This window comes from Equus asinus, chromosome 22 (assembly GCF_041296235.1).
Source record: "Equus asinus isolate D_3611 breed Donkey chromosome 22, EquAss-T2T_v2, whole genome shotgun sequence".
Lineage (NCBI taxonomy): Eukaryota > Metazoa > Chordata > Mammalia > Perissodactyla > Equidae > Equus > Equus asinus.
In genome coordinates this window covers 34353218-34378646 of record NC_091811.1, presented here as the reverse complement: position 1 = coordinate 34378646, position 25429 = coordinate 34353218, and the positions used below count along the sequence as shown (strand labels likewise).

The 25429-nt window shown below is 35.8% G+C and overlaps 1 protein-coding gene across 14 annotated transcripts in view; it reads left to right on the top strand.

Moving 5' to 3' along the window:
* SOX5 (SRY-box transcription factor 5) overlaps positions 1 to 25429 on the top strand; it is a 951808-nt gene that overhangs the window by 196068 nt on the left and 730311 nt on the right. For 3 of the 14 annotated variants that reach the window (XM_070494050.1, XM_070494054.1, XM_070494049.1), the window contains exon 1: positions 9179 to 25249. The exons of the other annotated variants lie outside the window; for them this stretch is intronic. The gene's annotated coding sequence lies outside the window, so the exon portion shown is untranslated. Of the gene's footprint in view, positions 1 to 9178; positions 25250 to 25429 lie in introns of those variants that run through there. 14 annotated transcript variants of the gene reach the window in all.

Here is a 25429-nt window from a genome sequence, read left to right as displayed (position 1 = left end):
AACCAGCAGCTATTAAAAATATACTTGATAAAATATTCCAATTCTTAAGCCTTGAAATTATATTGAAAATTTGACTAATGAAAACAGACAGTTGTAAGTAGAGTCTACAGAGAGTGTGCCTAGACTGAACCCTTTTTATATGTGGAGTTAAGGACAGTGATAAAATAATAAGGTTTATATTTAAGATCACAATTTAAGTTTTCTATACATTTCCTGGTGTCACTTGCCTGTCCCTCAAAATACCAGCGCTCTCTTCCCAGTCAGAACTTCCTGGCCCTGGATAAATCTTTTAAGATACGTTAAATTTAGTTTGGCTGCATTTTATTAGACTTTTCCCTGTATTCATGAATGAGCTTAGTTGACATGCTGTCCATTTCACCAAAACATTTCTGTTTTAATCTGTTTTACATATTGAGCTTCCATAAAAATTTTATTCTAATTTTCTAAGAAAGTGTTCTAGTTATAAATTTATTTAAATTTTCAAATCACCAATTTATTAGATACTTTTTTTTACTGACAACTTTGTCCAGCTTGGCATCATTATTAAACTAGCATAATAATATGAATACAGTAGCTTCCTATATTTCTTTGTGTTTTATAACTTCGTTCTTAGAAAATTTGGAAGAATTCTTTGGTGGAAAAAAATATGACTCCAATAACTCTTTCGATATCTTTAATAGTTTTTCATGTTTTTGAGTTTTGTTTATGTTGGTTGAATTTTGATAAATTTTTATTTCCAAACAACTGCAAACAAATTGAGACCTCCATTTCTTGTTAAATCAAGGAGAGACAACTTATCTGATTACTCACTTCCCAGGATGAGCACATTCTTGTTCCCTTCTTTTTATCCACTCCTGTTAACTCTCTTCCACCTCCCAACCTCTGTTAGCTCTGTCAATACTTTTATATTATCACAATTGACACCATTTAGTTTCTGTACAGTTACCATACTTAAATCTTCTGAGATTTGTTTATAGGTTGAGTGTAAAAGATCAAACCAATACACAGTTGAGAATATTTGAGGTTTCCTGCTCTCTGGGTTCCAGTATCAATGGAGAATATTTGTAGTGTATATTTCAAATGGTCACTACATTCTTATCTCTACCACTTGCCTCTGTGACATCTCACTTTTACAAACTTTCAGTCAGATTATCTATTCTAACCATTTCCCTTTTACCGTGAAGAGTTTCTGCCCGCCTATTCAAGTCCAGACTGTCTTCCTAGTACTGCTTACCACTTAGCTTTCTCCTGGGTCAGATCTCTTATTTCCTGAACTTCCTATCATCTTCTTTCTTAGTTTCTCTCAGTTATTCCCAAACTTTTATTGGGAGACCACCTTAAATAATGTGCTAAGTTACATGCCATTTAAGGCTTCATGGATCGCATATATGTGAAAGTATTACTATTCTCTCTCATATTTGATTAATAGCGTAACTGGGCTTAAAATTCAAAATGCAAAATCATTTTCTTTCAGAGTTCTGAAGCCATGTTCTTTTGTCTTCTGCAAAACAGTGTTGCTAAAAATCAAATGCCAGGCTATTCTGTTCCTTTTAGAACGTGGTTTTTCCCACTCTTTTAAGTGTTTAAGATCTTTTTCTTTATCTTCGGTGTTCTGAAATTTGACTTTGATGTTGTAGGTATGGATCTTTTCTCATTCGTAAGATTTATTTTCTTGTTGTATTCTGGAAAATTCTCTCCTACATTTTCGTCAGTAATATTTTGCCTTTTTAGGCTTTTTTTCTTGTTGTTTGTTGTTGTTGTTGTTTGTGAGGAAAATTCGCCCTGAGCTAACATCGTTGCCAATCCTTCTCTTTATTTTGCTTAAGGAAGATTAGCCCTGAGCTAACATCCGTGCCAATCCTCCTCCATTTGCATGTGGGATGCCTTTACAGCATGGCTGATGAGTGGAGTAGATCCAAACCCATGAACCCAGGCTGCTGAAGCAGAGAGCGTGGAACTTCAACCACTTGGCCACGGGGCTGGCCCCCAAGCTTTTAGGTTTTCTGGAGATGATATTGGCCAGCTCTCAGACTTTCTGTTTTGATTATCTATTCTACTCTTATCTTTTCTCTCAAATATTTTGGTCCTTTCTGTTTATTCTATATTCTGGGAACATTCATGTGGTTTACTTCAGACACTTCTATTAATTTTGTGTTTTTCAGCAATTGTATTTTAATTTTCTAGAATTCTTTTGGTTTTTCCAGTTATTCATTTTTCATCAACTTGCGTTATGGGTACCATGTATTCTTGAATCTAATGAGTGGATTCTAAATCAAGTATTTTAAAGATCTCGTTCTTCTTGTTGATAATCTTCAGAGGGTTTTTGTTGTTTGTTTCTTTATCTGTTGTGCTCTAGTCTTTTCTCAGAAATTAGGTGATCTGTTGCTGCCCATTATATATAAAAATGAGGCAATAGAAAAGCCATTTCAAAGGTAAGTTACAAATGTGGGGCTCCATTTAGTGCTAAAAAGAGCAGGTAACTGCATTACCTTAGAAGACAGCTAATGTGAGGGGGGAAGACTTTGCCCTGGGATGCTGACTTCCATGCCAGTTGGCCTAGTTCTTTCTTTTGACAGTTTGAACAATTTCTTTAGTAAAGAACTTGATTTGTTTTTGTTTTTGTTTTTGCATGGGGATCGTATGTGACTTGGCGGGGGCGGGGGTCAACTGTTCCATACTGGCGATTCTGTGAGCACTCCTGTTTTCTGTTCTGCTTCTGTTTCTCCATCGTACCTAATATCTCCTGCACCGGGGCTCTGATGGCAAAGTTGGCTCCCTTTTCTGCTGCAGCCTTGTATATTTATATTCTAGCTTATGGCTGTTTTCTCCTTCATTGCTCCTCCGTCTGCTTTCCATCTTCTGGAAACCTGATGAAATCTCTTGACAACTGATAGTCTTCCTCTCTTATTCTACAGTGTTTGGGTTTGTAACTTTCAAAAAGTTCTTTTACTCATTTCATTGGAAGTTTGAGAGAGGAAATAAATCAAACCAAATGATTGTGTGTAGGACTCTCGCATGCTATCCAGACACATTCATTTATTTTCTCATTCATTCATTCAAAACATATGCTTGTCGTGTCTGCCACGTGCAAAACTGTTTCCAAAGATAGAGCCTTGAACTGAACTTACAAAAATCCATGGCTTTATGGATCTTTTGTTTGAGTGGCCCCTTGTAGACAGAGAATTAGGAAGCTTGCTCTTAGTGAAGCCGAGGCAAAATATCACAGTCACATTATTATTGAGAGAAATAAAGGAGGCCCAGGCAGGATGGAACTCAGGAAAATGAAGGTCCTGAGCGTGCTCCAAATATGCAGCCTGAACAGACTCATCTTCTCCCTCCATCACCGTCTTGGAAAGCAGCATTCATCCTGCCCTGAGGGCCCAGATCGTACCCCTACATAAGCGTCTAACACTTCTTCCTTTCATCTTGAGCATTTCTTTTCATATATCTCTTATGGAGGCAGTGTTGAATTTGTTTCTCAAGCCAACCTGACTTTTTCCCCCCAAGGGGGAATTTAACTTTTCACTGATTGCCATAATTGATCTGTTAATCTTACTGTCACAACTTCTTTTGGATCTACATTTTCTATTTTTAATACCCTTTTTTGCTTTCGTTTTTGTCTTTTGTGACACAGGGTATGTTTATTTTATGTTTTCTTCAGCGACTTGGGAGGTATATATCTTATATATAATTCTGTTAGTGGTTACCATTAGTTTTTTAAATATATATTTGAAAGAGCATTTTCTCTTGTGTTAAAAGTTAAAAACACACCACCAATGTTCGAATTCTACTTTTGTAAAATGAGTTATTTACCATGCTTTTCTACTCCCCTGACCTACTTCTAAACCTTTGTCAATATAGAACCAGATGCCATAACCATTTTTAATTTCCTAATTTGACTCATGCTAAACAACTAGATTGGAGCAGTGAGTGGGGAGAAATTCCTATTTTATTATAGTAAACTAATGTGATTCTCTTTGCAATATGATTCTTGGTAGCATGTTAGTATATAATATATAAGATCATGGCAATATCTAGATTTATCACTTTCTTTTAAAGATGAGAGAAACCTTAAGTATTAAACATATTTTGTTAGTCTTAACTCTTTGGAAATAAAATTTAATATCAGAAGAAACATTTTTGTATGCTTTTAAGCATGCTTCTGTAGCACTGCAGAATCAAGTATTATTAGGGTTTGTAAAAACATTCTCAAAAGAAAATCAACTTGCAATGTTGGCTTTACTTTTTGAACTAAGTGAAGGGGGCTTTAAAGACCAATCGTCGTAGTAAAGCAACAGATAAAACATAGTAAAATAGTTTTTTAGGCAAAATGTAGTGAGAATAATGGAGGTAGTTTGCAGCTCTCACACCTCTGAAGTTTGTTCTACTTGTCGCTAGTGTTCCTTTAAAATTAATTTTAATTAAGCTTTTGCTATATCTTGACAAGGGTGAAAGAGTTAAAGAATTCTGTTTGCTACCCACTTTTTGTGTTTATATGAGAAGCAGCTCCTCTACCGGGAGATGTGTGGAGGTAGAGAAATATCAAACTAAGCTTTTGCTCTCTGTGGATAATAAAAATTACCCACTTTCTCACAGATGTCAAATCTGGCAGATTTCCATAGAAAATTTGGATTGAATGTCAACTACCCAAATTATTTTAGTGTCTGCTGAAGTGTGTGCTTGGCAGGGATTTCAGCAGGAAAATAGGAAGTGGGTTTGAAAACATTAATAATATCTGAATAGAACTCCTTAAGCTGATTGTTCCATAGATGAACCAAAGTATATATTGTCCCTGCAAACCAGAGCCTCCAAGAAGTCCAGGTGGACACATTGTTAATGTTTCAAATATAGAAGTTGAGAGGAGGGCTTATTTATGAAGCGGGATTTGCTATCATGGAGAGATCTGTTCCTTCTCCTTGAATAGTTTAGATGGGCTAATTAACAACTAATCATAGTCAAAATGGCACATATACCATGTAGGCAGTGAAGATAACTTAGGTTTTATTAGTTACAAGTCATTTGTAGATAGATTGTTCAAAAGTATAGTGAGATTTTGTTAAAGATTTGCGTTCCAGTATTGTCACTGACATTCGGCAGTCTCCATTTCTCTAGCCTGTAGTTTCCTCGTCTGTAAATCAAAGGGGATGTTCTGCATCGTCTGAATGGATAACTTTCTGCGTATCTTTGATCTGTGCTGATAAGGAAAAATCGAGATCATTCAATGCTAGATAAATCTAGTTTGTTTCCCATGAGAAGCAGCAAAGCTCCTTTGTTTGAGGAAGAAATTAAGAACTGCGGTATATCAAGTAACATAAAGTGAGTTCTGAGAAGTTAGGCAATAGCAAGGGATTAGCTTAACCATCACAGAAATTTTAAATTTCTGTAAATGTGTCTATTGTTATTCCTCAGACATAGCCTATTTTTATTTCCTCTTGCAAATGCTATGTCCTTGTGAAATTTATTCATCCATGCCACAAATATTTATTGAGCATCTACTATGTCCCACAAATTGTGTTAAATGCTAGGTAGTGAACAAAAAGGACAAACAATCCTGCCTTCTTGATGTTTACATTCTAATGGGGGAAGACAGGTGATGACAAAACCAATGCAAACGATTTATACTATGTCAGACAGTGATAGAGGGAGGAAAGGGAGACTGGATGTGCATTGTGTGTGCGTGTGTTTGTGTGTACATATGCCCACACACATTTTAAATAGGGTGGCTAGGGAAGACTTCAATGAGAGAGTGAAATTTGAGGTAATATATGAAATAGGTGAGGGAGGAATCATGCCAATATCTGAGAAAGGAACCTTCCAGGTAGAAGACACAGCAAATACAAAACCCAGAGGTGGGAACATGCTGAACACTGTAGGGAATAGTGCAGCATGCTTCATGCCCTCATTCAAAAATATTTATTATTCACCAACAATATGCTAAGCATTCTTTCTTTTTTCATGAAGTTTACCATCTGGTCAAGATAGATAAGCATGTAAACGAGAAATTGAGAAGATATGTAGGAGTATGAGAGTTTGTTAATGGCACAGAGAGCCCCCAAGGAGGAAGTGGTCAGTTTTATATGGGAAGTCAGGAAAGTATTCATGCCAGGTCTGTTCCTACTACAAGTTGCATCATAGATTTCTCTTAATAATTTTTATCTTTGCAGGTGCTCAGGTTAACGAGAACTATTGTATGGCTTTAAATATATAAGGAATGGCATGGATAGGATGAAGAATTTTTCTTCAGTCTTTTTGGGAGAAAGGAAAAGGAAAAGAAAGCAGCTGTGTACTAGGTACCCACCCACTCAGTGCCAGGTGCTGTACTAGGCACTTTATACATGTGTTCTTGTTTTTTTCTTACCAGAGTGCCACATTGGTCTCCTGGTCCTTGTTTTTAGAAATGATGAAACGTGGGCTGTGAGAGGTAAAGAGGTTGTCCTCAATTACTGAGTGAATAAATGGTGGAACCAAGATTCAAATTCAGGTCTTCTTCCTAACTCCCAATGTGTACACCCCTATCTTTACTTGTCCATGGTTACATCATCAATTGGGGACTTTGAGATTTTATCAGATAAAGGTAAAGGTGGAGATAACATGTAGGATTATAGACTTTTGGGACTAGAGTTGCCTAAAATAAAGTTTCAGCCTAAACTTGGGAAGCTTGACTTAAAATTTTTCTAACAAGTCTAAATAAATAACAAACAGCACATGCCAAGTACTGAGCACCTTCCATAACACACACATATACACACACACCCTACATCCCTACTTCCGGGGAAGAGACTATGACTTCCCTTACATAAAGTGCTCTCTATTTCATCTTCACAACAAGGCTGTGAGGAAGATTTTATTGCCTTTGGTTGGAAGATGGTTTATCCATCTTATTCTGGAACCCTCATTCTTAGTAATCATGGGATTTGTTACAGTATCTAACAACCCACATGGTTGAGAATGTCCTTTTTTATATCATATCTTAAATATAACTCCTCCACCATCATGAAAATGCATGCTTTCCTTCTTCCTCTACAAACATGGGATAAAGTTATTCTTTAATGTTCTTTATATATTCCTATATCTTATAGATGGCTAGACTTTTCATTGAGGGGATTCTTCACTGAGATTTTCTTGGCATGTCCTCTGTTTTTCTAAATCAAGGCTCATTGTGTATCCTGCCATCTTGGTCTCCGTGTTGCTTCTTTTAGTGGCTCTTCCCTCTCTGATTTCTTTATGTGACTATCTGAGATGTCTATAAAATATCATATTTGAGATAGGATAAATATTGATTTGTTTAAAAATGTAGTAAACATTTAAATGTAAATAAATTATGAAAGATTGCACTCATATTTTATATCTATGAATAGAAAACTTTAAAAATTTTCATACTATAAACCTAACTGAAAGCCTACATTTTTATCCTCACAGTCAACAGTTTTAGTGTGTATAACATTCTATTATGTTCAATTCATACTCTTTATTTTAAGGGTTTATTTTTCGACTTCCTCTTTACAAATAATTTAAAAAAACTGATATGTGATAAGATTAATTAGCTTTTCCAAGAATACACAATTATATGACTGCTAGAACTGGGATTCTCTTGCCTTTTATTCAGGAAAACAATGTATCCAAATTCAAGCATTTGTCCCACTCTTGGTACCTCAAATGTTTATTAATTTGTCGTTTGTATTTTAAGGAGAAAGGAAGAAATATTTGCATTGTGACATGTGAGAAATATGAAGTTTAAAAAGATTAAATAACTTTGCTGGGTATAAAAAGTACTAGCTAAAGTAATAACTAACGTTTATTGAATGATTTCCAGGAGCTGGGCATTGTCTTAAGTCTTCTGTGTGTATTAATTCACTGAAAGTTCACGATCGTCCTGTAAGATAAGTATTGTTGTTCTTTCCATTTTACGTACAAAGAAACTGAGGCACCGAGAAGTTCGATAACTTGCCTAAGGACACATAACTAGTAGGAAAGATTATCTAGGTAATTTGGCTCACCATCTTGGCTTTTAACTACTGTGCCTTGTATTTGTCACAAATAAGAGAGGATATAGTGTTTCAAAATAATGATTTAAAAACAGGTAGAATTTCAGGACAGCTAATATATGTAATACAGTATTGCAGAAACTTTGCTAAAAAATGAATAAATGTCACAACTACCTACAGAATTAACCATGCTAAATGGTCCTTCCTTGCACTTAGTTATGAATAGGAAAACTAACATACGTAGTTGTTAAAGAAGAATTTCAAGATCAAATAAGAGATAGAGATAGTTTGACAGAAGCGTAATAAGAGACGGAAGATAGCTTATCTTGGAATAAATTTAATGTATTTATCCATCTCTTCTACCAAAGGCAATTTACGGTAATGTTTGAACCTTGCTTTTTACCCGGAGAAGCAGAACAACTAGGAATATAAATGGGATTTTTCCAAACAAAAAATTTAATGAATTAATATCATGAATAATGCTTAATTACCAATTACTACATTTCAAAACCAACTTCAAGCAAAATGACATTTGAAGTAAAATTTGAAGAAATATAAGACCCAAGTCCAAAATTATTTCTCCCCTTCTACTTCTTAAAGCATACAATCTGAGCAACTGACGGCAAAGAGCTATCCAGTCCACTTCTGTTTTAACTAATTGTTCTCCCAGACTTAAGGTCATCATCTTTTCTTTAAAGGTGAAAATCCTTAATACACTTAATTCATGGCAGCCATTATTTATACATAATTTAGTACACTTGTTTAATAACTGGAGGCCTTCTTCTCTGTTAATTGAACATTTTCCCTTAGTCATTTTGCGATCTTCATCAAAAACTTAAGCTGTTCTCCAGGAACTTGGCTAACGGAAGTGAAGTTACCTCTCCTTTCTAAACTTTTGACTTTTCCTCCTAGCTGAGGATAAATAAACTTTATTTCCCCCCCTTCCCGAACAAAATTAAAAACAACATGGCAGGCCCAGTCCCCTTACTACTACTTCCCTGTAGTATCAGGAGCCAGCTGTATTTGGGCACATGACCTTTTGCCCACTCTTCAATATTTCAAGAGACCATTTACATTTTTCCAATATTTGAAACCATAATAAAGCACCCCAAACTTGGTAGCAATTAGGAGGGGAATTTTTCATTTTCTTGTGAACATTTAAAAGCTAGCAGTGATTTTTCATTATTTGGAAACTTCTGTTTTATATATTAACATTTGAAACATTATAATATAAAGTACTTAATATGTTATGTAAAATCTACTGCATTATATTATTTATGTTTGACCTTAAAGAAGGGGTATGTTTAAGTTACTGATAAACTTTGAGAGTGTGTGCTAGAAAATTCATGTGATTTGTGTCTGGAGTTTTGAAACTTACTCCTATCCCTACTCCGTCACTAACTAATTTAATAATGTATGTCATCTCCATCCTACAATTATATATCCTCACCTGTTTTACTCTATGACCTCACTAAACTCTTTAGAAAATGAATGAAATAATTCATATTGCAAAAATTAATGCATTTATTACAATGGTACATAAACTTGGAGTGCTTATTAAACAGATTAGTGGACTGACCCCCGTTGTTTCCGAATTGTAGGTTTGTGTGAGGTCTGGGAATATGTGTAGCCTACAAGTTCCCGGATGATACTGATGCTACTGGCCCAGAGATCACGCTTTGAGAAGCACTGCCTTATAAAACTGAATGTGGCTTAAAAAAACAACTTAGTAACACGTGATTTGTCTGTGAATGGGGGAAAGGGCTTGATCCTGAGTTTGTTCGAATGTCTGGAGGTAGTAACGACTAGAAATTATGACAGAAACCGTCGTTCTACTGCCCCAATCCACACTCCCGCTCTGTCCTTTTGTGAATATGGGTTTGATTTCTTCCTGGACAAAAAGTTGACAGTGTGCTGCAGAATTTCATTAACAGGGGTTTCTTGTTTGCAGGTAGGTTTTTTTCCTTCTTCCACTTTTAACTTGTTATCAAAGGTATACAACACAAAGTAAATGTGAGACAATTCAGTATAATCTCTGTGAGAAACGTCAGCTCACTGAGACGCCAACATAACGGTTTTAGACTTTTTACAGGAAGGAAAATTTAGGTCAGTTTTAAAGAAGAATCTATGCTGGAATGGATAATCAAACACACACCCACAAATGAACGCATGCACATACACAGTTTTTCTTTCAAAAACGCCATTACTTCCATCACTTCTGTTCATAATACCTCTCCTTACAATAAACATTTTTCATAGGCAATAGTGGTTAACACAGACCTGTTATCTTGTTTAGTTCTTATGCTTTTTAAATGCCTGTCCCTTTCTAGGGGGAGGTGATCTTTTTAGCTTGTCATAAGTAACATCAAATAGCACCTTAAGTAAGTACTTAAATACACTTTGCTGATAATGACAATGCATGACGGCTAATGAGAAGCAAGTATGTGTAAATCTAATTTAAATTTACCATCAGTGTGGCATAGGTTACTACCTTGATGTTTTCGTCTTATGAATGGGATTCCTAAAAGGCCGTGATCAAGCATACAACTAATAAGCAGCCTTAGAAATGGAATGATGGCTTTGATCTCGCTGCTGTTTAGTTGACAGATGGGAATCAAACAGACATAAACTCTGTACTTCCAATTTATTGCTGGGAAGGGAAATTGTGTGCCCAAAATGCCATAAGACAGGTTGTTCTTCCAGCATTTATAGTCTGGTGGGAAGAAGAAAATAAAGGTCCTGTAGTCTTTCAAAAAAGACAGTTTTAAGCCATTTTCAACATAATATTTCAGACTTCCAGTTTGGATGAGAAATGTTGAGTATATCAGGGCCAACTTCTGAACCTTTTGAAGTTCATTCACATAGTACAACTTTTCATTCCCAATTTCTCTTTTAATTCAAGGTTGATTTAAATGAAAGATTCTTTACCCAACACTGTAGGTGCTTAGTAAGTATTCTGCTTACAGTAACTCTAAAAATGCTTCCTTTAAATGTTAAAAATGTTTATATAAGTGTATGTTTTGATTCTTCTCATATTCTAGCTAAATGGCCCAAATAATTGTTTGTGCAAATATGTTGAATTCACACTATAAAACTAAGATATCTCTAATATGGTATGAGTAACAAATGAGCATGTGATACTCATAGACCCAAAATTAAAAAATATATATATGTACAGGTGTATTAACCAGATTTACTGTATTATATTCTTTAGCTTTTATGTGGTAAGCCTTTAAACACTTAAATGTGAAAAAAATTGTAATGTTCCATTTTGGGGGGGATACCAATATTATGTTTTATGTGCTTCCTAAATGCAATTATTTAATGTTTAATCTTCAAATTTCATGCAAATATAATTAGTAAGAATTCTATCAGTATGATCACCCACTTGAGATTTTTCTGTTCAAACATAAATTGGAGTAGCACTATCTCAAGTACATAGAATTTTATTAATTAATGAAGAAATTTCCTAATTGACAAACATAGTTACTCGTCTATCTCATGTGAATTTCAGAACTGAATTTTTAAACACTTTTAATTCAGAGATTAACCAGTTAACTTGCAAAGAGTAAATGTGTCTGACAATTCTGGCTATAGCATTAACTCTGGTTAACATTCTCACACAAATAGGCCTGGTAATAAGCGGACAAGAAAAGGGAATGTGAATGATTTAGTTGAACACAGAAAAAAGGGCAAAGCTCACATCCTATAGATGGTACACTGAGTAGAAAATTTGGAATATGAAGAATGTTGTATCAGATTGGTCACAGAAAAAAGTTTCATGACTTCGTAATGAATTGATTTAGTTGTACAGTCAAAATATACCCCTATTTGTACAAGAGGAAATTAAATCTGCTGATATTGTCTAGGGAAAAATTAAAGCTAAGAGTGAGGACACTAGATAAGACTTTGCTCTAAAGAACAGAAATAGAAATTGGAGAAATCTGTTGAAAGAGAACAACCATTTAGTGTGAAATCATTGAAAGCATAAATCATGAGATGGGGTTAACAAGGGCTCAAGATTAAAGAGTTGAAAATAAGACCTATAAAGGACAAATGAATAAATAGAGAAAACTCATATTAAAGTTAGTTGTTTGGAACAATTAGGAGGAAACATTTTATAAAATAACTTTTAACTTGATTGTATGAAAACCGAAAGAGCCAAAAAGGGGGGGTGGGAATCCTTGTCTATTAATGATTTTTTCACCTTTGGGGCTTTTGTGCAACTAGTGTAATTTTTTCCAAATATTTCTGTATATTTATGTACTCATCCCAGAGTTTTATCACTGTGATATCCCTGAGAATGCAAAGTGAAGGGAGGCCTGTACCTGCCTACAAGAAGTTTTGCAGTCCGATAGAAATGTAAACAAATGACCATAGGAATGGTGTCAGCAACATGGCTGAATAAGACATTCCTCTTCATGCTCCCCCACCCCCAACAACAACAATTTGGCATCCATTCATGGACAAAAGTGGCTTCATGGGAGCTGTGGGATCCAGCATCATATGCCAAGGGATGTGGAAAGAGTCTCGCCTCCCCAAGTGTTTGGTAATTGGCATATAGACCTTGGACCCAGCTGTGGACCCTGTGGTGACCCATGAACTGGCTCTAGCCCCTCTTGGCCATCATTCAGGAGCCCCTGAAGAACACTGTCGTATTCAGCCTCCCATGGACAAGAGAAGCATTATGGAAGTCCAGATTTCCAGAGGAGGAAAATACAAGTTTGAACACGTTGGAGAGGAGCACTGAATCATGAGCTGCATGATTGAGAAGGTGGGACGTAGCTGGGAAAGCAGTAGATAGGACTCTTGGAGGGCATTAAAGGAATGCACCTCCTACTAACTGCTACGTGGACTCCATAAGAAGCCCACCCATGAACTCCTGGGGATGCCTTGCCTACAATTTCTCCAGCTGGCCCATGGGCACCCCCAGCACTCCATTTGCCTCAACCATGCTCTCTTCCACCCCTTGGATGGCTCCCTGTGTGTACTCCCAACCTCTTAGTGGCAGCAGTGAGAGCAATCTTTGGCAGACAGCTAATGAGCACACACAGAAAGTTGGCCTAAACTGTGGGCCAGGAAGAGACCACAAACTTGAGCTTTAGCACCACCCTTGTGAAAGCAGAAGGGAAGTTGTCAGCACCTGGCCTGGTATGTTGCAGGATTGGAAGAGGGCATAAAGTTTAAGAATTCTGAAGCAAGAGGGAGCAAGAAGCATGGAGCAGATGTATCCCATAGAGGGTCTGAGAAAGCCTCAGAATCCCTAGTAGGGCTGATAGAAGATATCTCTCTCCCAAAGGCAGTCAGTAAAAACTGGAGGAGGTGACTGCTACTTCATATGCAAACACAGCAATGCCAAACTTCAATGAACATCAAAAATGGAAGAAACATGATACCATTAAAGGATCACAATAATCTTCCAGTAACTGATCCGAAAGACATGGAGATCTGCAATTTATGAGATAAAGAATTCAAAATAACTGTTTTCAGGAAGCTCAATGAGCTACAAGAAAACACAGAAAGACAGTTCAGTGAAATCAAGAAAACAGCAAATGAACAAAATGAAGTTTAGCAAAGAGACAGAAATCATTAAAAAAGAACTGAACAAATTCTGGAGGTAAGAATATGATAAACGAAATGAAAACTACAATATCATCAACAGCAGAATGGATCAAGGAAAAGAAAGAATCTGTGAGTTAGAGCACAGGAACTTTGAAATTATCCAGTCAGAGGAGAACAAAGAAAAAAGAATGAAGAAGACTGAAGAAACCCTGCATACTCTACAGGGTGCCATCAAAGCAAACAACCAGAATTATTAGAGGTCCAGAAGGAGAAGGGGGCAAAAAGCTTATTTAAAGAATAATGGCTAAGAACTTCCCAAATCTGGGGAGAGATTTAGGTGTCTAAGTTCATGAAGCAACTAGGTCACCAAATAGACTCAATTTAGAGAGATCTTCTCCAAGACCTAATAAAACTGTCAAAAATCAAAGATGAAGAGATAATCTTAAAAGCAGCAAGAGAAAAGAAGTTTTTAACTTAAAAGAGAACTCTCATGAGGCTATCAGCAGATTTCTCAACAGAAACCTCACAGGCCAGGGCAGAGTGGGAAGATATATTCAAAGTTATTAAAGAAAAATACTGCCAACCAAGAATACTCTATCCAGCAAAATTTTCCTACAGAAATAAAGGAGACAAAGATCTTTGCAGAGAAACTAGAGCTGAGGGAGTTCATCACCACTACACCTGCCTTAAAAGAATTGCTGAAATGAAAGAACACTATTTAGTAACATGGAAACATAAGAAAATATACAGCACACTGGTAAGGGTAAGTAGATAGTCAAATTCAGATTAATACTGTTATATGATGATGTCTTAACAACTTAACTGTAGTATAAAGTTAAAGGACAAAAGTATTAAAAACAACTATACCTACAGTAAGATTAATAAATACACAATATAAAAAGAGGTAAATTGTGACATCAAAAACATAAAAGGAGGGGGAGTAAAAAGGTACAGTTTTTGTATGTGATCAAAGTTAAGTTTTTATCAACATAAACTAGACTGTTACATCTATAAGATGTTTTTGTAAGCTTCATGGTAACTACAAATCAAAAACATACAATAGATTGACAAAAGATACAGAGAAGGGAATCAAAGCATACTATTATGGGAAATCATTAGTTCATGTAGGAAGGCAGCAAGAGAGGGAGAAAGGAACAAAGGAACTACAAAACAGCCAGAAAACAATTTGATGGCATTAGTAAGTCCTTATCTATCAATATTTACTCTAAATGTAAATGAATTGAATTTTCCAGTCAAAAGATATAGAGTGGCTGGAAGCATAAAAAGTGACTGTATGCTGCCTACAAGAAAGACACACATAGGGTCAAAGTGAAGGGAAGGAAAAGCTATTTCATGAGAGTGGAAACCAAAAGAGAGCAGGAGAAGCTATACTTATGTCAGATGAAATAAGACTTTTAAAACCTTTAATAAGAGACAAGTTTGTTTTATAATGATAAGGATCAGTTCATCAAGAGAAGGTAACAATGTGAACATGTATGCACCTAACAATGGGAGCACCTAAATAGATTACTAGCAAATTTTAAGGGAGACATAGACAAAAATATAATAACAGTAGGAAACTTTAATACTCAACTTTCAACAGTTGATAGATCATCTAGACAGAAAATTGATAAGGAAACATTGCCCTTGGATTATACCTCAGACCTAACAAACATATACAGAACATTCCGTCCAACAGCTGCAGAATATACATTCCTCCCAGTGTACATTCTTCTCAAGTGTACACAGAACATTCTCCAGAAGATGTAATGTGATAGGTCACAAAAAATCTTAGCAAATTTAAGAAGATTGAAATTATACCAAGTATCATCTCCAACCACAATGGTATGAAACTAGAAATCAATAACAGGAGGAAAACTGGAAAATTCACAAATATGTAGAAATTAAACAACACACTCCAATGGGTCAATGAAGAAATCAAAAGAGAAATCAAAAAATATATTGAAATAAATGAAAATGGAAACACAGCATACCAAATCTTATGGGATTCAGCTAAAGCAGTTCTAAGTGGAAAGTTTGTAGCTATAAATACCTACATTAAGAAAAAAGAAGGGCTGGCCCAGTGGTGTAGTGGTTAAGTTTGTGCGCTCCACTTCAGCGGCCCAGGGTTCACCATTTCAGATCCTGCATGTGGACCTACACACCGCCTCAAGCCATGCTGTGGTGGCATCCCACATAGAAGAACTAGAAGGAGCTACAACTAGGATGTACTGGGGCTTTGGAGAGAAAAAAAAAAGAGGAAGATTGCAACAGATGTTAGCCCAGGGCCAATCTTCCAGGCAAAAAAAGAAAAGAAAAAAGCCCCAAATTTAAAAAAAAAGAAAGAAAGAAAAGAAAAGAGAAAGATCTCAAACAATGTGACTTTATACCCTAAGGAACTAGAAAAAGAAGAACATACTAAGCCCAAAGTTAGCAGAAGGAAGGAAATTACAAAGATCAGAGTAGAAATGAATGAAATAGAGACTACAAAAGCAATAGAAAAGATTAGTGAAATTGTCAGCTGATTTTTTTAAAAAAGATAAACAAAATTTACAAACCTTTAGCTAAACTAAGAAAAAAAGAGAAGACTCAAATAAATGAAATCAGAAATTAAAAAGGAGACATTATGACTGATACCACAGAAATGCATGGATTATAAGAGACTACTATGAACAAATACATGCCAACAAATTGGATAACCTGAAAGAATTGGATAAAGCCCTAGAAACATAAACCTACCAATACTGAATCATAAAGATGTAGAAAATCTCAACAAACCAATAAAGAATAAGGAGATTGAGTCCGTCAATGGATGAATGGATGAAGGAGGTATGATATATACATCCATTCACCCATTGATAGACATTAGGTTGTTCCCATATCTTGGCTATTGTGAATAATGTTGCAGTGAACATTGGGCTGCAAATATCTTTTCAAGATCCTGATTTTATTTCTTTGGATGTATAGCCTGAAGTGGGATTGCTGGTAGTTCTATTTTTAATGTTTTGTGTATACACACAGACACACACACACACTCACATACATACACACACACACAGAGGAATATTATTCAGCCATGAATAAGAAGGAAATTCTTCTTACTCATTTGAGACAGCATGGATGGACCTTCAGGGCATAATGCTAATTAAAATAAGTCAGACAGAGAAAGACAAATACTGTGTTGTATCACTGATATGGGGAATTTTTTAAAAAGCTGAACTCATAGAAACAGAGTAGAATGGTGGATGCCAGAGGCTGAGAGGTGGGGGAAATAGGGAAACGTTGATCAAAGGGTACAAACATTCAGCTATAAGATGAATAAGTTCCGGGGATCTGATGAATAGCATGGTGATTATAGTTAACAAACTGTATTATATACTTGAAAGTTGCTAAGAGAGTAGATCTTAAATGTTCTCACTGTAAAGAAGAAATGGTAATTATATGAAGTGATGGAGGAGTTAACTAACACTACTATGGTAATCATTTTGCAATATATAAGCATATCAAATCATCACATTTTATGACTAAAATTTACGTAATGTTATATGTCAATTATATCTCAAGAAAGCTGGAAAAAAAACAAATGACCACACTAAACCGTGACATGAGTGATGACATAAGCATGTACAACCTACCAAGTTATTACACAGAAGAAGGGATTATTAATTTTGTCAGGAAAGGTTGCCAATCATGGAATGCGTCAGAGCGGGGATGATGTTTGGGTGGGGTTTGATGGATGAACTTTTGTTCAGAGAAGGATGAAAATGCATATCACAGCATTTATTTGATCTTGCAAGATGGTGGCTTTAGGAGATAAAATAATCTAATCAGATTCATAACTAAAAGCCTTCTATACCATACTATAGAGTTTGTATTTTATTCTGAAGAAAAATCATATAATTTGATTTGCAGTTTAAAGCTATCACTCTGGTAACCATGTGTAGGATGATTTCAAGGGAGAGAAAATAGTTATTTCACAAATTCAGGTAGGATATGAAGAAGGCTTAAACAAAGAAAATAGCTTCAGGGACAGAGAAAGAAGGATGACATTTAAACATATTTAAAGGGGTAAAATCATTATTTAACGATTAATTGATTATGGAACATAGAAGAGAAGTATAGTCTAAGTTGGTGCCAAGCTTTTTTGGCTTGGGAAAATAGGTGACTGGTTGTTATGAAGTAACATAAGAACCAGATTTGGAAACAAAGAAAATAATTCATAACTTTATTGATGGGAGTTTCAAGTGCAGTGGTGATTTGCCAGATGTGGATGAACAGGGAAAGGGAGAGAATATGCCAGCTCGAAGGGGTTGCATGAATATTCATTCTTAATATTGGTAGACACTGGAGCATATTTACTGACAAGAGGAAGATGAGTCAATGGAAAAGCAAAAGTTGAGTATATAAGGGAAGAGAGAAATAAGAACAGGAGAGCGTGGCATGCAGAGGTAGGCAGAAGGATGATTCTTGAACAAAAGAGCACCTGCACCTCAGGAATGGCAGAAGACAAAGAGGCAGCCCAAGTGAGAAGACAGAGAGTGATAGAGGTGGGTCACTCTTTATGGACGGAGTGGATGCCTGGTGGCCTCAGTTTTGGAGTACGAGGCATCATCTGGTGAGATAGAGCCTGGTAGTAGCGGGGGAAAGGTGGAGGAGGGTGTCAGTGTACAGAGTAATCATGGAAGGAAATGAGTATTGTCCTGGAGTGAAATAAAAGACTCTCAGTTCTTTCTCCATCTCTTCCTTTATAGGAGTTTCTCCATGACACACTGAAGTTCTATGATTTTAGAGAACTGGCTTTATCTTGATCATTTTAACAGTTTGGTTGCTTTCTGCTTCCCCAGGACTAGAGATTGTGAGATGCTGCCCCCTGGGTAAAAGGTCACTATAATTTAAAAAACTAAACCTTATAAAGAGCTTTTCATTTTTTTCATCTTGTCTTAGGACCAAATTATTTCATGCCACCACCAGTTTCTTGCTTACAGACTAGAAGGGGTTTGTACACATGGGAACCCTATTTTGCTTTCAGAAAAAAAAATTTTAAATCAAGACTCTCCTACCTAATAAGGAATGCTTTGGATAGCAAGACTTTATTTTTAACTTAAAAAATTTTAATTTCTCTCTAAATATGTTTTGAAATGACATGTGGAACTTAAATATAATTGGCACGGCTCTGTTTCATTATTCCCATCTACATGCTAAGAGATATTGAAGCTTGTGGATTTCTCTGTGCTTATTTGTATTTCTGCAGATTTTCTGCTTCCTTCCTCCATGCACACCCAAAAGTTAGAGGGCCAGAATAGGGAATTCCAGTCACTTCTGATGAGAGAATTGAAAGAGTACGGAAAATTTTGCCAATTTTATGGGAAACTGGCAATCTTGGAAAAAGCGCACTCCTGGCAGATCCTTCACATAAAATGTGCCAGTGTCAAGTCTGTTGTTAAATGTCAGAAAGAGTAAAATGAATATGTGTATTTCATTAGGTAAAGCGTCATATGGGTGCCAGAGGTGGTGATTCCTCTGGACCTTTGGTTGGTAAGTATGAGTGGGTGCCAAGACAGCCCCCCCACCTCCCCCTCCCCTTCACTCCCAACCCCACCCTCGCTTATTCCAAAGATGTGGCAAAAGATTAAACTAGTCGTTTTTAAGTCCTCTTGAGAGAAATCGGCTTCCTGGCACTTCCTTCACGTTTTAGGACTCCAGTGACTTTTATTCTATAATTACCAACCAAGAGAATCCCACAGTGACACAGGTGACTGTCCCCAGCATGGCTGTGCCTGCAGAGGCTACAAAGCTTTCGAGGTAACGCGGGCAGCTTCACAGTTGTCTGATCACCAGTGGGCCCCAAGTGATGTGAAAGAGAAGCCCATGGCTGAAGATCTTTAGCTTTGAAGGCAGGTTCAAAAAGAGTCCCATGCCTCTGTTTTCTGAAGGCTGAGTTAGATGAACAGATATTTGGCGCTTTCAAGATTTCTTTGTGGGACTTAAAGTTGTAACTTTCATTTGCGCCCAAGGCCTTCAGAATAAAGTGGACCACATGCTGGAAAGGTGCAGCAAGGATGGTTTTTATCTGAACTAGTTTCCCCTTTATATTTGAAACTAGATGAAATTAGTAAAGCTTTCTAAATGATTTGCTGAATAAGTATTAGAAAGAAAACTTTATATTTTACTTTGCTTTTTCTTCTCTTGATTCTGGTAATGAAAATCATAAAAAAAACGAGTAAGAGATGGGGAGGAATCAAGCTGGTTGTAACCTCTGTATGCATTAATTTGAAATTTTGCTGAAGGGTTGTCTTTACATCTGTATTTTACATAATAATGTAAATTATTATGATGTGCAAACAACCTTCTAAATATGCTAAACTTGTATTTTCTTAAAATACTAACACTCAAAGAATTAAATGAAGTTTCTATGTTTTCTTCCTGTTTTTGCTTTTTAATGTCTTAATCTTTTTAACTTTCACTTTTTCTTTTAACTAACAAGTAATATATGTGAATTGCAAAAAGTTTTAACATTTAATAGATGGGTGTAAATAAGAAAAGAACATAGAAAAACATTCTGACTTCAATTCAGCTATTTTGTAGCTGTTTTTCTTTAGGCAGCTAGAAATGCAGTGTAACTTAACTAGACCACAGAAGATGAGTTAAAATAAAGGAAGACTGGAGAAATCCTCATAGAAATAGAGAGAGAAGACAAATGCTAAATAGGGAGTAAATAGGTAATTCATGTTATTTTATTTCGAGGAGATTCCTATATATTAAATCTTTGTTTCTTGCTAAAGTGTTTTATTTGTTCATTAATTAATCCATTGACTCATTAGTCAGCATTCATCGAATATTTTATTATGGACCCAGAACTGTGCTTGACACTGAGGATGCAACGATAAAGAAGACAAAGCACTTAGAGCTAGTAGAGGGATGCAACCACGTTAGCATCCAACAACGAATAAGTACTGAAGACCTACTGTGTTCTGGGCACTTTACTAAGAACTGAGGATGTAATAAGGGACAAAACAGACAAAAATCTCTGCCTTCATGGCGGATGGCAGATAGTGGACATCATAAAACAAGGACCAGCAAATGGCAGCATGTCTGTGGTGTTTAGGAAGAGCAAGTAGACCCATATGACTGGAGCAGAGTGCACGAAGGAGTGACTAGTAGGACATGAGTTTAGAAAACAGTTGGGGCCAGATCATTTTAGCCTTGTAGGACATTGTAAGGACTTTGGCTTTGACTCTGAATGAGATGAGAAGCCTTGATAGGGTTTTAAGCAGAGAGAACTGGCTTATGTTTTAAAAGGATCATTCTGGCCATAGTTTGGAGAAGACATGTGTTTTAGTCAAGGAATGGAAGCTGGGAGGCCATTGGGAGGCCATTGCAATAAGCCAGACCAGAGATTCATGGTGGATTGAATCAGAGTGGTAGCAGTGGGGGTGGTTAGAAATGGTCAAAACCTTGATGTAGAGTGTTTTATAGATTCGGTCCACAAGATTTGTTGACCCGGGTGAATATGAGGTATGTGAGAAAGAGAGAAGTCCCAGATGACTTGAGGATTTTGGCCTGAGTAACTGGGACGCAGCCATTTTCATTGGCTGAGATTTGGGAAAGAGCAGGTTTGAGGATAAATAATAGATCAATTTTGAACCTAAGTTTGTAATTCTTATCAAGTATCCAAGTAGAAATATTGAACAGAAGTGTAGGCTGGAAATATAAACGTGAAAGTCATCAGTAAGAAAGTGAGGGTGGACGAAAATGCAAAGGGAGAGGGAGTGTGAATATGGATGTAAGGAGTAAACCCTGCAATACAAGTAAATGCAATAAATTGTCACAGAATGGAAAGATGTGCAGAGTCGAGGGCCTCTAGGACCTATCAACCCAGGGAAAGGACTTTAGGTATTATTGCAAATATTATGGGAAACTCTTGGAGCATTTTGAAGAGGGGAGCTACATGATCATAAAGCCTAATAATGGAAAAATTGAGATTAAAAACTTAGCAGAAACCTCAGAAAGTTTTTGCATGTTTTACTTGTATCCTTTACATTAGGATTTAAATCTAATTCCTGTCTATCTACTATCAGTGGAAAGAATTAGCTATGATCTCAGTGAAGTTAAAAATAAGTTATTTTTCGTTCTCTTTATTAAATAAACCAAAGTTCTTAACTTTTTTCCTCAATTTCTTTGAACTTAATCTATATAGAATTTTTTGAATCTCTCGTTTTAAAGAGAATTTCATAAAACTCTTTTGGTTGTATATACTTTTTTTTGTATATTTTATGACCTTCATATGCTGCTAAATATTTTCCTGGGACAAAGCATGTATTTTTATTGTTGTTTTATAGATTTTAAAAGGACCTCTCAGACATCATACTCCTAAACACAGCTTTATTCATTCTGAAAGGGAGGCAGATAGACACTTCATGACCGAAGGAAGGCACTAATTCTGGGATTCATGAGGCCAGAAGTCTGGCGGAAACCTCCTTGCCCTTTAGTCAGAATTAAATGATTTCAAGAATTAAAGAAATGTGGCCATCCATTTTCAAAATTTCAACTAACAGCCTGACCTGAAAATAATTCTAATCAATTTACATAAGATGGTTAAAATTATTTTCTGGTGATTGTTGACTAAATTATGTTTATTTTGCCAAGGGACATCAGGTTTGAGCTAAAACTGGAAATTCTTTTGTGTAATATGTTTAATTCTACTCCTAAAATATCTCACATGCAAAACTCTGAATTTTTTTTTCCAAAATTAGTTCAACAAACTTGGCATATAGTAAATGTTTGGTAAAAAGTTCAGGAAATACAATAGCCAATGTGTGCAGTCCCAGAACCATTTTAAAATTTGGGAGTATATCTTTTAAAAGTAAAAAATGATAAAAGGAGGGAAAAAAGAAAAAATGCTGAAAATCCTTTATAGCTCAGATATTTAAGCCACTTAAGCTGTTAATGGGTGTTGTCTGTTTCCCTAACATGATGTTAACAGGACTTAGTTATTTGCACACAATAATGATGGAATCATTGCATTATTAAAACTCAACTCCATTGCTTCACCAATTCTCTGTACCCACTGACTTTTCCTTCCAGTTGCTCTATCATTTTTCCTGGCTTTTTTTCCTCAAAATAGATTTGGTTTGACCAATACCATAGAATTCATTAAAAGGAATGTGGAACAGTATTAAGAGGCATTGTACAATGGGTTCATGTATAAAATGTATATGTATATTTGAGTGTATGATGCAAATATCCTGAGACAAGGGGTAGGCTGAATTGAGAAGTTGATTTAAATGTTAAAGAAATTTTCTTTTCAAAGTGTTAATACTTTCAAGAAAGCCTTAAAATATGTATAATGTAAGGGTGTATTATTAAGTGGATGCTTCCTTTTGGAGTGATGACATGGTTTAGGAGCAAGCCCATACATGGTAATAAATAACACGTGTAACATTCATATTTTACAAAGCACTTTACAGACCTGTTAAATATATGCTCTTTGTTGTTGATCGATAGATATTGTTTACCCATGATTTTGCACTTGAGAAACCAAAGTAACACAAAGAGAGATTACCCCTCTCAAATCCTTTTAAGAAAAATGTAGAATATAAATAAATTTAGTAAATTAAAACTGCTTATGATGGGTGAAGCCATTTTTTTAGCAATATGAATGGCTTTTAAACATCCTCGCTTGGGTCTAATGGGAAGTGATCACTTGATCTTTTTAAACACCACCTGCCTAAGCTCAAAAGCTTGAGAGTTACCAGATAGTGTTTGACTTAGCATTTTATGTCTAGCAATCCGTTGGGGAAAATGTTGCAGTGGATTAAAAATACCTGCTTTGACAAGCGTATCAAAAAGATCATATCATTCTGAATCCAGTACTGGAATTAGTACTGATAGGGCATGTTAAGAACTTTCATTTCTCCAAGTTACTACATGTAAACATAAGTGTAAGGAATAATCTTTATCTTATTTGAATCCCTTTTCATAATATGTTCTTTACAACTTGTATTTCCATCTTTTCTGTTACTCTGTAAAATGGATCTTTGTTTTTACTTGTTATATTTTTTATACTATATATGTACTAGAAGAAAGGAAAGGAAAGAATATTTTCTAATCCTCTATTCAAGGAAAAAGTCAAAGATCTCCTTGTGAAATTTTACCTTAATGAGTGTGTAACTTTTTCGTGGCTATCAATAACAGGTACTTTAAAAAGCATTTTGTCCAAATGTTTATTTGAAAAGCAAAATTGTTTTTCTGAAGAAAAACCGGTTTAAATAAGAGCTTAACTAGCTTTCATAAAATCAACTTTAAGATCTTAGGTGTAATTAAGTAGAGGAAAATAGAGAATAACAGTAATAACATACTTTTTAGCAAACTGCATTTCTGTGGAAAGTGTTTATAATATTTATTAACATACAGAATTAGTCTTAACCTGTTAGAAAGAAGAGAAAATGCAACACCTTTCAAAGATGCAAATTGACAATTAACAAAACAATAGAATTCTAGGCCTTCCTTTGCCAGAGGTGTAAATTGATAATCAGGCTCTGCTGCAAAGCTGGTTGTTTCTATTTAAAAGTTACCTTGACGTGAAGGCTCCCCAAGGAAGAAGAAAATAAGAATATGACCATTTTCGTTAAATAGAACATCTAGTCTATAGTGATATCATCATTCTCCTGCTCTCAGCGGTTTATATTTGAAAAATCACAGCCGGAAGGGAGGAGAATGTGTGAATTTGGATTCTCTATGTATTTAACAGCACTGCTGTTCACATTGATTCCTGATTCTATGCACTGTTCTGACCTTTCCTTTTAAGGTATTAAACAGTATGGAACCTGGACACCTGAGGAATCTAGTAATACTTAACTGTGTCTCTGTAGGGCTGTGTTGTGCTGCGTTTGTGTTTTTGAGTTTCTGCCATGACGTTGTCTCTGTAAACTCAACACTCCATTTTCCGTTAGTAGACATTTCAGTTTCTCTGATTTTCTGTATCATTTGATTTTTATTTGCTTCTTTGTAGTTATTGACCTGATCTTATGTTTACTTCGCCACCGGAAGTCTCTGGCTGTATTGAAAAGTTGCTTTGTTTTCTTTTTAATTTGTTGTGTCCGTAGTTATCCTACCGTCAGTCTGCATTTATTGAGTGCCACTGAGGCCAGGCCCTGTGCTAGATGTTGTGCATACAAAGATGATGGAGAATTAGTCTAGTGGGGCTCGAAGCTCAAAAGAGAGTGAGGTTTGAAGTAAGAACTCCTCGATCTCTACCTCCCTCTCTTTCTTCCTGCCTTCAGTGAGTATTTATTGAGTATCTAGCTACACAGTGGTAAACAAGAAAGACATGGTCCCTGCCAGATCCTGCTTTCTCCTCTTGGTCCATTTATTACTCAGCATTTATTGAGGCAGGCTCTGTGTTCACAGGCATAAAAATGCATGCACTTATATAAATGAAAAAAGTATGATCTGTGTTCTCAAGGAGTGTGATGTTTTGGCTAAATCCTTGAATCTTTCTCAGCTTCCGTTTCCTCACTAGTAAATAGGAAAAATAATAACTCATTCAGGGCACCCTGATGGGGATGATGGTAGAGATGATGTGTGTGAAAGTTCTTATTTAATTTGTACTGAAGAAGCTAATTCAATTTTCCTGTTCCAGGAAACTTGTGTACCAGGAATCCTACAATTTTAGAAAAGAGGGCAGCTAAGTCAAAGAAGAGGTTAGTTATATCATACAATAGATATTTTATTTTATTAACATTCATGATTTTGACTTTTCCCCTTAGGCTCTGGAGTTCTATGATGTAGTTATATGTAATTTTATTGAGGCAAACATTTGAAATGTGCATCGAGGGTCTTAGAGGCAATAACTAGTGGGGAAGTGCCGTAACATAGTGGTC